Source organism: Cyanistes caeruleus, chromosome 8, assembly GCF_971803275.1.
Source record: "Cyanistes caeruleus chromosome 8, bCyaCae1.hap1.1, whole genome shotgun sequence".
Lineage (NCBI taxonomy): Eukaryota > Metazoa > Chordata > Aves > Passeriformes > Paridae > Cyanistes > Cyanistes caeruleus.
The window spans coordinates 7,097,358-7,113,119 of NC_141708.1; the positions used below are offsets into that span (position 1 = coordinate 7,097,358).

Below are 15,762 nucleotides of genomic sequence, written 5' to 3' on the forward strand. Positions count from 1 at the left end.
CACTCACTTTAAATCAGAAACTTGCATATCTCAAAGTGGACTTTATTGCCTCACTGGCTCAGAAGGAGGGGATGGTATTTAATTTCTTATCGCAGGTTTGAATACGAATGTGGCACTCTCCAAATCCTGCCAGGATATGTCAGATTAAATTAATCCTTTGAGTACTCCTAATTCAGAGGGAACCCTTAATGTGAGCTAGCATATCCTGCTGCCTTCTTTCTCATGTTATTGGCATTAAACTCAAGAAGGTTTTTTGGCTGGGTAGGTCTGGGTGTTAGAGGATGTGTGGTGCTACGAGCTGTGTGTTGAGGAAGCTGGACACAGATAAAACTATTTTGAACCAGTCACTCTCCTGAGCTGAGGTCGAGGTCATGATGTAATTCTGGCCAATGGCTGTAGTGATTTTCTGTGACACTTAAATTAGGCTATTGATAGTGGATCATTGATTCTGGATTTAGAGGCTCCCCACTTGATGAAGACAGTTTTTGCAGCTCTTTGAAAGACTGAAGGACTTGGGCAGAAGACAATGGCAAAATCAAGGCAGGAAAAAGGTAGCAGGAAGTGTAAAATGAAAACATCCTTAGGCCAGATTAGAATCAGGCTATAAAAATTTCTGGTGGTTTAAATGCAAAATTAGGTCAGGCAGGGATAGATCAGCTTGTCCTGTTTATTTTTGTCTTTACAGAAGGAAAATTGCTATGTGACATAAATCTAAGTGTCCAAGCTTTAAGGTCTCAGCTGATATTAAGATAAATTTTTCTGGATTTCACTGTTAAAGCATTGATTTTTCACTTCCCTGTAAAAAAAAATCATTTTGTTTTCTTAACATTAAATAGTTCCATATGCACTGAACCAGAAATATTTTATTTCTGAGAAATATGTTTTGCTTCTTGATTTTTCTTGCACCGCTCTCTCTCTCTCCTTCATCCTTTTCCAGTTCCTGCATTTATTTTGCATTGGAAAATTGTATCTACATCAACATAAATAACATTACAGAGTCACAAAATATAGGGGGGTTAATGATAGATGGTGCTGAGTTTAGATCCTTCTGTTTTAATTCTGTTTTTCACATCTGTGCATTCATTATTATTTGAGCTTTGTAAGTTATTGGTAAGAGAGAGAGTTGGAGGCATATATTGCTATTTGCAATAGTCATTTAACCAAATAGAACATGCTGAAAGAAACACAGCCTTTTAAACCTTGGAAACTTGGAATATCTTGAATTTAGAACAAGACCTTGATGGGATGTTATTGAGTCACTTCATGTTATATTAAAAAGTTGTGTTATGGGAGAGATCACATTTTCCTTCAGTGTTTGTACAGCCCCCTGTAGAGTAAGGCCTCCAGATGCTACCAAAGTACACATAATAAATAAAGAACTGAAGAAATGGCAAATGATCACAAATCCCATTGGATTCACTTCAATTTGCAAATGTTCCATAAGCCTGAATAGATGTTCCTGTGGTTTGGAAACGACTTAAATTCTTCCCCGTCCTTCCTTCTGTTACTCTGGCATTTTGAAGTCACATCCCACATGAGTTTTATCAGCTCTGGTTTAAAGCTCTGCTGTGACTTCAAGTGTACCCCCCGATGTACTTGGCACAAGAAATAAAGGTCTGTAGGGAAAATAGGTTCCTTTACATAAATGATTTCTGCTGTTTGGTAGAAACTATTGTAGATAAAGTCTGCACTAAAAGGTCACCAAAGTTATGTGAACCAAGCAGTTTCATTCCTGTGAAGTACAATATTCTATGCCTACCACTTCCTTCTGTCAGAACTGAAGCACAAAGAACAAAGCTCTAATATTTTAATGCATTTTTCAAAAAGTAACTTACGAACAGAGCCAAAACAAGCCCACAGTTTTTTAAAAAGAAACCTATGTTTTTTGGACAGTATGGTGCCACTTTGCATGTGAGATTTAAACCCTAATGCAAATTTTATAAAAGAGCTGGTATTCATATTGCACTTGGAGAAGGGTATTCATTCCAAGCCTCTCCTCCCATGAAAATATGCCTTTGTAGTATTTTCAAAACATGAACTAGTGCAGCCAAAAGCTTTTTTATATGCTTAACAGCTGAGCTGAAAGGTTTCTAAAAGGCAATATAGCCTGAATGCTGTGAAAAGTCAAATTACAAGCATCAGTCTCAGCACAAAAAGACAATGGCAGAGAGGGGCTAAGGAAGTGGTCATTGAGATGCAACAGGGCTGCATATTTTAGTTAGTGGGTTTAAAAATACTGCGAAGGAAGAAGGAGCAGGAAGTGATTGATTAGTATAAATTGCCATTGAAATAAATACAGCAAGGGAAGAAAGAGCAGGAAGTGATTGATTAGTATAATACAGCCACAGAAATGTGCAAATACCAACCTCCTGGGGCTGTAAAACATAGGGCACCAACCCAGTCTGCCAGGAGCACCACTGGCTGAGCAATTTTTGATACATTTCTTTCTGCCTTGTTCAGAATGGTCATATGAAGAGCAGGTTTTGTCTCTGTGCCATGTTCTCCTGCACAAGCAAACCTGGGAATTGGAAAGGTGGTGAATGCTTAAAGAAAATATGTGATACTCTTTGTTTACCTATACTCAGTATTTATTTCAAAAACATGTTGAATGAAGATTTGGACTTTAAAATAATGTTTATTTTAGTGATGCTGTTTAGAAGTTGTTCTTTATTTGAAGTTCTCATTGCTGTGAGAATCCTATTATGGGGTATTTTCTTATTTCAGATTGATTCAGCAGAATGTTTATTTCTGATATCTGCTTACTTTATGTTTACTTATGCACAGATTGTGTAAGGTACTCTTCTTTTTTCTGTCCCTCAATTAAATCAGCATTCTATCTTTGCCAGGAAGATGCTCAATTTTGTCAAGAATCCTCTAAACTCTTTTTACCAACCTGACTTCTAACAGAATTTGCTAAACACAGTTAATAGTACTTAGGTTTATACAAAATGCTAAATTTAAGTGTATTTGAAGTGTTTGACATCTTGCAAAGGATTCTCAGCACCACATAAAAATGGCATGAAATATTGTGCACAAAAAGGGAGATTAATCCCAACAGCATGTTCCCTTTACAGGCAGATTTTATTAAGTAATTGCCAACCCTGTATTTTTTCCCTGGTAGCTTAACTCTAATGTTTTCTATTTAACTGACATACATGTTAATCCTTTATTTTCAGTCCTTACTTGCATTCAGTATGCCAGTCAAAAATGGTTCTGGTCTTCCAGTCTCATGTTCTGCCCCCACTGCCTGAACCATCATGTTGGATTATTTGAAAGGGACAAAAGAATGAGTTTGGATGTGTACTCACACCATATATTCTTCAAAAAAAGGCTGCCTTTGCATTTAGGAGAGATGGACAGACCTGAAAAATGATAATGAAATGAACCTCGAGTGATAGATTAGATCAGTTGTTCCTGGGCCATCACAGAGATAAATAAAAAACTGACTTTCACACTGGATTGTCTGTAATATCTTAAAGGATGTTTTGCAAAGAAACCAAAAATTGTGGAAGTCAAGATGGTTAAGGACATTTAAGTAAATTTATGCATCAAAGTCTTGCTAGCTAGCTCTATAGTTTGTTTTCCCATATTTATTATGTCTTGTTCTTGCTCTGGAGGTTCAGGATGCAAAGAGAAATTAAGGTTTTTGTGCTTTTGAAGAATGTAGCAATGGACAGATATAATTGAGATACATGGCCCTTGGGACTGAAGACAAGTCCAGTATTAAGTGTTGTGCTCGCAGCAGCAAAATTTAAAAACTATGAGGTAGAAATTGAAAATACCAAACATTTTGTGTGGAACACGGGAGAAGAGAAATCTGGATACTTAAATATGTCAATTATTTCTATTTGCATGTAAGATTAGTGAGTGTTTATAGCAGATGTGGGTCATAATTCAAGCTCCTCTTCCACAAATTCACGTAACACTTGTGATTTTAAAAAGTACTGGTGAATCCTAGGAGAGAAACAGGAGAGAGGGCTCACAGTACTCTGAGGAGAGCAGGAGTTAAACGTGACTCAGACTGAAAATGACTCTGCTTTTGCCACATAGATCTGTCTGTGCAGACCTTTAGCCCTGTGCAGGGAGCTGCTAAGCTGGTGGTTTAAGTACCCTCTGTAATTGCTTAATGTTGCTTCCCAGGTGCTAAATATCATTATTGGAAAGCATTATGTAGATGTTTGGAGAGGGCTGAAAGCTGCAGTGTAGCGTGCTGAGGATCAGGACACAGCAGGTGTGGATCTCCAGGGGCTGGTAATTGGGTGGTGGGTGAGCATAAGCAGGAAGCACAGGCAGTGTGTAGGTGAGGGAATGGCACAACTGCTGAGATGGATGTAGAGACAAAGCTTGTTTTATGCCCTGAGCACCAATATTAACTCAGCCATACACCTGGCACCCTCTTTCCCCTATCCCTTCACACGGCCCATGAACTTCTTCTTTTTGTGATAAACAACACTGATTTTTCAAATGTCCTGCCTGCTCCATCCCTTGGAAAAGTCCTGCTTGGACCTCTTCTTCTGGGCATTGCAACTACACAGAAAGATAGAGTCTGAGGAAGAAGATGGACAACAATATAAAACTCTCAATGTTGTACCAGAACCAAAAGAAAAGAGTTAAAAAAAAAAAAAAAAAAAAAAAAAGCCTTAATGTTTTCTATGAAAAGATTTCAATCTACCTCCTGTACTTCCAGGATTATCTGACATAATGGGGTCAGCCTGCTGGTACAAGTGATTTAGAGACCACCTATTGGCAGCTTTTCTGCTAAAAAAGCAATGTCTTTAATTTGCTTTAGTGGCAATTCCCTTGTACCTAAAGAAGTCTTGAGTGCTTTGTGTATACAGATTAAGATCTGATGGCCAGGGCTAACTTAAAGTTTCCTCTTTAATCTTATACTTCTAATTTGGGGAGCACTGAAATTCTGTTTTTCCCCAACAGATACTGCTTTGTCCATTGATTTCATTGACACTGGTTTCAGTGAGGTTAATCCTTGTTTTCTTCAGCACCATGCTGGAGTGGGTCCTCAAAAAGTGTGGATGTAGAATTCCCTGAGACCGCAGGGACTTCCATTGCGTGACTCCTGCAAGATCCAGAGGAGCTGAGGGGACTGTAATGAGACATGTTGGTGTTTTCAGTCTGTGTGGAAATCCTGGTGTTGTTGGGCAGGAAGGCAGCCCCAGGACAAGGCTTGCTGTGCAAACAGTGGATCCCAGTGCCATGGGCAGGTTTGCAGGGAGCCTAGACACGTGCATGGTCACACAGGTGCTCCCACTCAGAGCCACACTGAGCTTTTCGGCATCTTCGCCAAAGAATTTCAGGTTCAACCACACAAGATAGGTTGTTTTCAAGTTTGGTGAGATCCTGCTGAAGTTGAAGATGTGATTCATACAGCTGATGAATTTCTAAGTACAGGGAGTTCTTTGCCTCTCTTTTGAGCAGAGAGGAGCAGTGTGAGGATGTAGCCAAGGATCAAACCCAATAGCTCAGACGCATCGTGTCACTGTCCGTGTTGCTATGAGACATCAGCCATCAGTAGTCAGGAAAAAATTGTTCTCATTTACCAGGCTTGGTAGAACATCAGGCCCCCTTACAAGATCAGTCATGATTTGTGGAGTGAAATACTGGCTAACACTTTAACACAGGAAAGTCATCACATCTCTGCTGCTATCACCAGTGCTCAACACTCAGTCTCTTTGGTGTGGAGATCTCTGTGTAAGACTGGACCTTATATTTAATGATCAATACTCTGATTTTTAATGTTTGAAGTTGGGTGTAATAAACTCCTGTTCCTGAAAGACAGTGACATGGTTTATGTTGCATATTATAGTTTAAATTGTGTTTTTTTCATTAGCATGCTTTTCATGAGACCAAAATATTGTGCATGTATACTGCTGAAGAGCATAGTACTTCAGAATTATTTCATCAATGATAAAATATTTTATGGTTCATTTAAAAAAAATAATTTAATAGTCTGAGCATCTTTAGTGTATTATAATAATACAGCACTTTATAGCAGACTGTAAAATTCCAGACTACAGTTTTAGGAATTGTGCAATTTTGTTTTATAGTTTAATAATTGTTCAATTGAAAATGAGTATGAGGTTACTAAAAACCAATTTAATGACTTACGAAAATACATCTTTATGAAAATGCGCTACACACTTTTACAGAAAATTGAAATTTTTGTGGACAGATTACAGGTTTTATCCTCAAAGAATGTTACAAATTGTTGCTACTAAAAGCAGATTTGCATTTGCAGTGTTCCCCTAAGCCACAGTTGTTTCTATGTTTCACATGAGTATCCTCTTATAAGAATACCACAGAAATACAAAGTGCAAGGATAAACCAAAATCAGAAAATTGGATCACATCAGATAAGCCAAATCAAACTATTCATAGCCCTTGTTATTACTTTATGTGGTTCTTCATCATATTGAAGGTATTCCTAATGTCAGCCAACTCTAGTTCTCTATCAAATACCTAGTCCATCATGTATTTCCCTTTTAAAACAGATAGCACACTATAGTCTGCAAAAAACAGCCATAAAAAGGAGTACAGTATTATAAATTAATTTTAAGGCATAACTACTACCAATAAAAATTCTAGGTCATTGCATTGTGATGGTACATGTTTAATCATATTGTCTTTGGAAGGAGGGTTCAGAATATATTGTGCCTTTATGGGACCTGACAAAGTGTTTTGTTTAAGACATACTGTTTGCTATTAGCAAATATTAGGTTTCAGTTATGGCTCTGCTCCCATCTGTACTTGCTGGAGTGAAAGAAGCTCTGGTTATGCCAGCAGGCTGACCCTGTTACCAAACAAAAGTAGGCAAAAGTGATTGGGCCACCAGGTTTCTAATGGAACAGAAATCAAGAGCAGAAGCCTTGAAATCTTGAATATTTTTATTTTTTTTTAACCAGGAATAGCTTTCAAGGAGTCCTTATTATACACCAAAATCCCATCATACTAATTATTCCAGAAACTCATAATGAAAAGGTGCTCTTGGCTTTAAAAACCCAACTAATTGCTGTTAACTTGAGTGCAGCTATCACCTTATAGTCTCTATTTGTTCTGAAAACCACATAGTGTATTTGAGTGCTTCAGAAACAATAAATACTTTACTCTTATAAACTGTGTTAATGCACTAGGTTATCCTCAAAAAAAATATATCCACAGAGATTCATGAGGGAAACCAAAGTGAAAGACTGGTGCTACATCAGATAATGAATACAGTTGTCAACAGAGAGATGTTTCTTGCTAAGGTATGAAAATAGCTCAGCAGTTGCCAGAATAGATCAAAATTTAACAAATAAAATCTTCATCAGTTCCGCCATTTTTTGCAAAGAATTGTTCTTTCCTAGGTGAGCTGAAGGATTCTATAATTGAAATGTACTTTTAAACACTTTTATTGAAGTGGTATTGACAATTTTGTTTTGTAGTGTGATGGCTTAGGACACATGACAGTGTGGAGGCTGAATAATTCTGGAAAGTGGAGCATTTTAGTCAGAAATGCATAGAGTTTTATGAATTACCTGCCTTCTCTGTCTTAGATGGGGATGGTGCACAGGGGGTGAGAATTTCAGGGAGCAGGACAGCAATTTGTTGTGCAAGCTCCTCCTCGTTCCCTGGAGGGGAAGGCTCACTAACAGAGAGGGACCCTGACGAGCTGTGCACAGTCCTGGTGCAAGATCAAGGGGTTTTCCTTTTCTCTGGTTATGTTCCCTGAAATCCCCAGAGGTGGGAGAAATGTTCCTGGATCCTGGAATAGGGGTGTGGGGCTGCCTGCCCCAGTGTCTTTTCAGGAAAGTGTTGTTCCCTGAGATTTCTGGCTCCTTGGGTAAATGAGTGGGTAGAGGAGAGCTCACAGATGGGAACTGCATTCACATGTGCTATAACTTTCTCATTTACTCATTTTATAGTCACCCTTGGTGGCTCTTGAAGGCTTGCAGACACTACTGAACACTATCTTAATGATCAGCATGTTGTTTCCATAGATGAGCTGGCTATTTCCTAGAGCACAGCAAACCTGTGTTCTTTTCTGGGACAAGTGGTTGATCATATTTTGTCTAATCCTAGAGAAAAGTGTCAGAGTTCATGGTCTTACACTCACTGGCATATCTACACCTGAAACATCTGAAACCTCACCTCCAGTTAGCCATTAGTCTTCATTCGATCCTTTTCCTGTCTGTTTTTGTTTGGTTGGTTTGGTTTGTTGTTTTTCCTTTTTGTGTGGTGTTTCTTTGTTTTCTTTCCTTTTGATTTGGGTTGCTTTGTCTTTTCTCCTTGCATCCATTCTGTAATGTTAGGACACTCAGCTGCCTCATAGACTTAATCTGCTATGAAACTTATTTATATTATTTTTCTGTATTTCTTCTTGTGATTTAATGGCTAAATGCAGATTCAGGGGGAAAACCACCAAAATCTGCACCAGACTGAGCTGGAAGGATGTTGGGGCTGTGTGGTCCTGGGGTAGTCTCCATGCCAGCACTGGCTGGGCTGCCCCAGAAGGCACAGTGGAGAAGGGCAGAGGGGGGTTGTGGCCATGCTGAGGTGCAAATGAGAGTGGAGTAAGTCTAAATTTTGATTTGGGTGAAATGTCTGAAACAACCATGTTTCCCTATCCTTGATGAAGGAGGATACATCGCCTTCCTCTGCCAACAGCAAACCCAAGTACCTGAAGTGTGTTCATGCATATAAAGTCATTTGATTTTAAAGAGGCAATCACAAGACCTAATCAAATTCTGCTTTTGTTTATATACTTGTAAAAAGGGAATAACTCCACAGTTGTGTATATTGGAATTATCCTTAAGTGTACATTGTAATTATCCATTACCCCTTACATGTATGCACACCATTATTTGATATTTGTGTGTAACCCAGAGACTTAACATTCTGAAAAAATAAACTGCCCAGACTCTCAGTTGCCATGTGGCAGATATGATCAAAATCATTTCAGGAATAAAGAAGACATTTTAGGAATAGTTTATTCTGTGTTACCACCGCCATATGAAATATAAAAAAGCCCAGTGGAAGCCCAGAATGAAATAATAAGTAATCATCCTAACCCATACATTGCTGATGAGGCAACATAGCTGCACAAATAGTACAGTGTTGAAGAGCTAAAATTTGGAACCTTTTCCATACCATTCATTAATTTTTCAAGTAATCAAACCAAGGTTATAGGACAGAAAATGAAACACAATTTTTTAACCAAATTGGCCAGACTAATAATAATAATAATAATAATAATAATAATAATAATAATAATAATAATAATATAATGTTAACAAAACAGCTGAAGAAAAATTTTTGCTCTGTTTTTACCCTGTCTGCTCATTTTACTCACAGTCTTCACTGTACACTAGTAATCAAATATTTGGAATAAATCACACCCTTTATATCCTACTTTTTTATCCCCATGACTCCTAATCAGCTGTCTTACCTGAATAATAAATCTTTATGTGGCTTCAGACCATCTACTCCTACAGTATTTTTCAATTTGCTGTTGAATTCCAGAACATGAGACACTGTCACCCATTTCTGTTCCTTGCCATCAAAATCAATAGGAGTTCAAAATGTTTATTTTAGTCAGTACTTTGGAGGAGAGCCTGACTATTTCACACCAAATCCTGTTCCCAATCAGTGAACTTGCCCTAATAATCCCACCTTGGGTCAAGCCCTCCTGCATGTTTAAGTCTTTTTATGAGTCACAGGTATGAAAGTAAAATATTTTTCATAGGTTCACTCAGCATGTTTCGTAAAGAATTATATGATTATCCTCCCTCATGTCTTTCTTAAAACAGAATTAGGTATTCAGGCAGTAATTTATTAAATACTACATTACATGGTGCTATAGTTTTCCAGACTGACATTTTCAGAAGCCTCAAGAAACCTCTGATTCAAGGCAAGTTATACATTACCACATGACCCTAAACATTTGGATGTTCTGAATTCATCCTCAGATTTGAAATGTGTGCATTTGAATTTTTTATGTGCATGGTAGGTAAGACAGGTACCAGGCAGGCTCTAAAAGCTACCTGCAGCCCTAAGTACCTAATTTTTGCAGAGAGTTGGATAAATGGGCATATAAATCAGGTGTGCACAGATGAAAGCAAAGCAGTTGCAAGAATCTGTGGAAACCCATTCCTAAATTTGTGCCTGCACAAATGTAAAAAAAAAAAAAGATGGTTTGATCAGAGCTGTTCTGATGAACAGTGTTCAGTGTGGTTTTTACAGAGGCTTAGCTTCTGTAGGAAAAGTAGTGCATTAACAGTTGTATCTTGGTTGGTCTGTATGATTTCTGTGTTGGAGGGCTGTTCTGCACACCTCAGTCACATACCCACTGCAATTGTCTGGTTCTCAGGGGGAATTCAGGGGTCTGTTCCTGCAGGGACTTGGCTGCTTGTGTACAGCTTCAGAATCCAAATGCAAATTCAGTAGAGAATAATTATCCCTTTTTTTCATAGTGGTTTTGGACTTTGAGAAATTCTTGCAACTGTGTGCAGAATCCTGCTCTCATCAAGAGTTCACCCAGCCCCTGTTAATTTTGATTAAGATTTCCTGATTATTCCTAAGGACTCAGTCATGGGTATATGCAGAGAAGAAATTCAGATTGTTATAGGCACAACCAAACAGGTTTAGATAAAAAAACATGCTCTGTCTATACCCAGAGAGCAGCTTAATGAGAATACTTAGGAATAATTAATTAGGCAGAGGCTTTTCACCTTCAGGCTGGTGGCTGATGTTATATTTAGTATCAGTGCAGCTCTTTGGTAAGTGCCCTCAGAGAGAGAGAGAGCTCTGCTCTGTGGGAGCTGAGCTGGGTCCATGTCCCAGGGACAGCCCTGAAATGCCAGTGGTGCTGGCTTATGTCCCTGTAACAGGGGGCTGGACTCTGGTGTTCCATGGACATTTGAAGAGAGCAACTGGCAAAGCTTCAGCTCCACATAATCCCCATGCCAGCGAGACACATCTGCTCATATGTGCTCTGCAGGTCCTCGTTGATCATCTGCTGCCCTTTGTTCTGTGCAGGGGCTGCTGGAGTGCAGTTCCATTCATCTGTGCACAGCATCTCAGCAGAGGGATGTCTCCTGCAGTCACTGAACGGCAGCAGCACAGTGAAATCACAAATCCCTTCTAAGGATGCTGCTCTCAGACACTAGAGAGGCTTAGCCTGTGTTGGCCACTGAACAAGGCATCTCTTAAGCCCATTTCACTTCTGACTGGGACAGCTCAGTAGTGCAGTATCAGCACTGGTGTCCATAGACAATAGCATATGTTAATATACAGTAGGTACCATCTCCATCACACCCATCCTTCATTTCTAGCCATGCTGTCATGCTTGTGACTTCCCACCCTCTGATCTGTAGGCAGGACTAACACAAGAAGCCAGATTGCTGCTATGGTTGGCACACACACAGTTGTATTTTCTTTTAATGCTTCCTGTCTAGATACTTAATGGCAATGTTTTGACAATGAAACTTGCTAGGAAGACAAAGCTGATGCTAGTGAGGGATTAGATGCATCTGAGTAGGTGGATCACAAAAAACACCCCTCACTTGGTCTGTTTTCTACTTGCTTCAGCTCAGTCCAGAACTATTAATAAAACCATTATGCACTCAGGGAAATATTTGCTGCCAACCATAATCAATCAAGATTCTCTTCAGACAGAGCTCCTAAGATGTTTTTCTAGGAAAAACCTTATAATCTCTGTCTTGAGTTCCACCAAAGGATGTTAAAATATGGTAGCACAAGGCACCTTCAACATTTTTCTTGTAGGGTTTGCAGTAGATTTGGAAAAATCTGGAGGACTGTCCCTTTTTAACAGAGCAGCTCATCTCACAGAAAGGGAAGTTTAGGGCATAGGAAAGCATCCTGTGTGTTTTGCAACATTATAAACCCATACCCCATTAATTCCTCAGTCTCTGATGAAGTGCACTGCCTGAGGTACAAATTAGTGCCACTTTTGTGCATTGAACCTGTCCTCTGAAGAGAAGAAGTGCTTCAGAACCACCTCCTCATTTCAAAACTACTACACAATAGTTGTCAGTATTGACCTGAGCTAGATTAAACAAGCTACATTGGAATTTAAGTCTGTATGTCCCATTAATAATCCCCTGAACTATCCAGTCCACCACAATACGATTCTTCAAAAAGTAGGCAAACTACTCAGCTTCTAAACCTACTTCCAGTTGAGTATGGAAACATTTCAAAATACACCCAAAGTGATGTTGATCTGCATTACTGACATTATTAGCATTCATCTGTTTTTATTTTCCAGCTTATTAAGTGTAAACATAATTTTGAGCCTTCTGTCCTTCTGTGAAGAACTTGTGGGATGAAACAAAGAAGGATTATATCCTATGAATACAATTTTGCATAATACAGTAATTATTTGCATAATCTGGTCATTATAGGCACAGTTTTGTTTTAGTAGGGTTATAATAGTTAGACATCTAACATTCACAGTACTTTTTTGTATCTAAGAAATTGTTTCAGTCATGGGAAAAAATCCTCCATTCTTCTTCTCAAATTTCAGACCATATATGCAGGTGATATTAGGAAGTTGCTTTTGATTTCCAGTTGGTACTGCCTGGCAAGTGGAAAAATTCCCGTTGGTGTGGTGAGATGGGGGCAGTAAAAATAAGGCACCTTTCAAATAATGTCATGATTCTGCAGAGATTTCTTACAAGAGTTTCTGGGCTTTTTGGAATAGCTTCATTAATTACAGTGTGGCTGTTTGTGAGAGCATCATTCATGTGTAAATCAGGGATATGAGGGAGGCCACTCTAATGCCATCCATTAAAGTATGGTCCACTGTAGGATAGCCCATTAAAGAGAATTACTGTCAGGGCTTCACTGATAGCATTTCTGAGAAGGGGTGATTTTTCTCTCCTTCACTCACTTCAGCAAGGGGAGAATGAATGTTGGATGCTACATCAAAGTCTCTCACAAGTATTGAGTTTTAAGATCCATTTTGCAGGGGCCTTTTAATAACATTTAGGAAGCTGACAGGACAAACCAAGGTCTAGCTTAGCTAATGGAGGTCTGTGGATGAGACCAATTGGATTTTTTTTTTCAGTCATGACTTAAATGTGTTGAAAAATATGCTTGTCTTAGAAAATAAAATGCCAATAATCCAAATTGTGTGATACTAATTCACTTTATTTTTAGAAATTAAAATGCCATCAGAATTTATTAAGTGGGTAGTAGTGAATTTGAACACCTTTTTACAGACTTCTAAATGCTTTTATTCTAATGAAAATAAAACCAGCTTGTCATAGACATTGCTAGCAGCTGTGTTTAAAGTTGAAGTTGTCTTACATTTCATATTAAAAAAGATCCAAAACATTAATTATTTGGGTGAAAATTTTCACGTTATGTGTGTGGTTCTAGCTGAATTCTTGAGGAATAGCTGCCTATCAAAGCCACAATACACCATAACCTGGGTTGTTTTTTTTATTAAGATACCTTGCTAGATTTGATTCCACTGTCTGAAAGAGTTTTCTGTATTTTTATTCTAAATGGTATTGTCAGTGCTAGAAAAGAACTGAGACTGCAGCAAGTTCACTACAATTGCAGCCCTGCCAGTTCTGAGGATGCATCTGTGCACCTGCAAAATTCAGCTACAGGATAAGAGAAGGGAGTGAATGCTTTAATTTTTTATTTCAGTGGCGCTTCTGGAGAGCAGATTGTGCCAAAAATGCAAAATTCACTAATTAATCCAAATCACAGCTGTTAAAAAGTGGATTATTTTAAAAGAAAAGAACTACCCTCTGAATCATGCCATGATTTAGTGGGATTTGGGTACACCACCACACAACTGTAGAAATTAATATGTTGGGCTTGAAGTCTGCAAACTGAACAGAGGCAGGGAGAGCAAGACTGTGGGGTGGGTGCTCAGCTAACTGGTCTCCTTTCCCTTTCTGTGCACGGTAACTTCACTGCTACTTTATTGTAGCCTTTGCTTTTGCCTCTCTGTAGCTGCAGAAAGAGTCACTTTTTTACCTGAAGTGTTTTCACCCTTTCAAGGCTTTCTGTGTTTTGTTCCTCTGTGAAACCATGCCAGTACTCACAGTGCACACATGCATACACGTATTGGTAATAGAAAGTCCTGAACATTTTTAGGCCCTTAACAAAAAGCAGATGTTCGTGGTCATTCCTTTGCCTTCCCTTTTAAAATCCATGAGTGAGCGCAGTGCTCAGGAAACCAGCAGTAATACCGGTTGCTCAAGGTTGGCTTGGCAGCAGGGGAAGCTTCCTGTCGTGCTCAGCGCTCAGGGCCCTGTGCAGACTGGTGTTCAAGCAAGCTTGCCTGATCTTCCCTTCCAGCTGCAGAGGCACAGAGCAGCACCCCTGGTCCTGCTGCTGGAGCACAGAGGCAGCGCCTGACCTGGTTTGCTCCATCCCCTGCACCTCCCAGAGCTCCCAACAGGGAATCTCACGAGGCCGAGCGATGCCTGAGCATCCCTGCCCTCCTGCAGCTCTGCTTGTGCCTGTGGAGGCTCCCTGGTCCTGCCTGCTGTCCTGGAGTGTGGCTGCAGTGAGGAGACTCCAGCCAGGAGCAGGCCCAGGGAATTCTGCCTGCCCTGCAGCACCTGCTGCCCAGCACACCTGGAGGCTGGAGAGGCCTCGTAGGTGTGGTGCCCCTTTTCCAGGCTCCTCAGCACCGTGCTGTTGTGGCTGAGCTGCTGTGTTCCCACAGTACTGGGCTGACAGCTGCTCTGGGGTGTTCCCACCACACTCCAGTGCACCACAGCCCAATCCAGGAGGCAGCAACTTCACCTGCTGCCAAAATGAACAGCATCGTTCATGTGCTCGGACACGTGAGGCCACATACACCAGCCTGGAGGAGTGTTGTGGGATCTTTAGTGGCTCAATTACTTACCTTTCCTCAAAATTAAAAGGTGAATTTGTCTTTTAACTGGGACTGCAATGGCTTCGTGTTCCTGCTGTTTTTCTTCAGGTGCTTTTCAGTGTGCAGCAGCCAGATGCCACCTGTGCCTGCTGTCCCTGGCTCTGGGTTGATCTCTGTGGTGAATCACTTGGGAAATGCATTTTAATAATAAAATCCAAAACAACTCCATTTTGGATTACATGGGTGTTTAGTTTTATAACTAGAGAAAAAACCCCAACAACCTAGGCAGCCCAGGATGTTGAGATATTAACCTAATAAAACTTACTCAGTCTCTGCTTTTTAGTATTCTGTTTCCTCCTCTGCCCCTCTTAATGCAAAAATATTTGCTTGTGGCAAATCCATAAAAAGACCATATTAGGAGAATTGCATAATATCCCCTAAAAATAGGAAGGAAGAATCTGGGACTATAGAAATTCATTTTACTCAGCTAAATGAATGACTGAACACGAAAACAAAATCGTTAGCAAGTTACTGTACTGCCTTGAAAGGTAAGTCAGCTCAGTTGTCTTGGCTGGGTGTCATATTTTGTGCTGTGCTCACTGGGAAACTAATTGCTTGGAATAAATATTTGAAGATCTCTGTGTCTGGTCCTTGTAAGCTGTTTGATCAGTTTGGTGTTTCTGATAGGATCTGTTTTTTATAAAACCTTTAAGATTGCTGTTAGGCAATTTTTGTGCCATGTTATCCCGGCCATATAAGTGCAGTGAGAGATGGAGCTTAATGAGGTCTCATGTTTATTAACATAAGGATCTGGGAATGGTCCAGCAATAATTAATATAATATAGGTCATCTTCCCTTCCTTCCACACTCTTCAGCTCATTTTGGGAGGATTACTTCAGTTCTTACCCC

General features: G+C 39.7%; 1 protein-coding gene across 2 annotated transcripts in view; it reads left to right on the forward strand.

The window, feature by feature from the left end:
- The window catches only part of GFRA1 (GDNF family receptor alpha 1), a 135,950-nt gene that overhangs the window by 106,330 nt on the left and 13,858 nt on the right, over positions 1-15,762 (forward strand). The gene's annotated exons all lie outside the window — the stretch shown is intronic.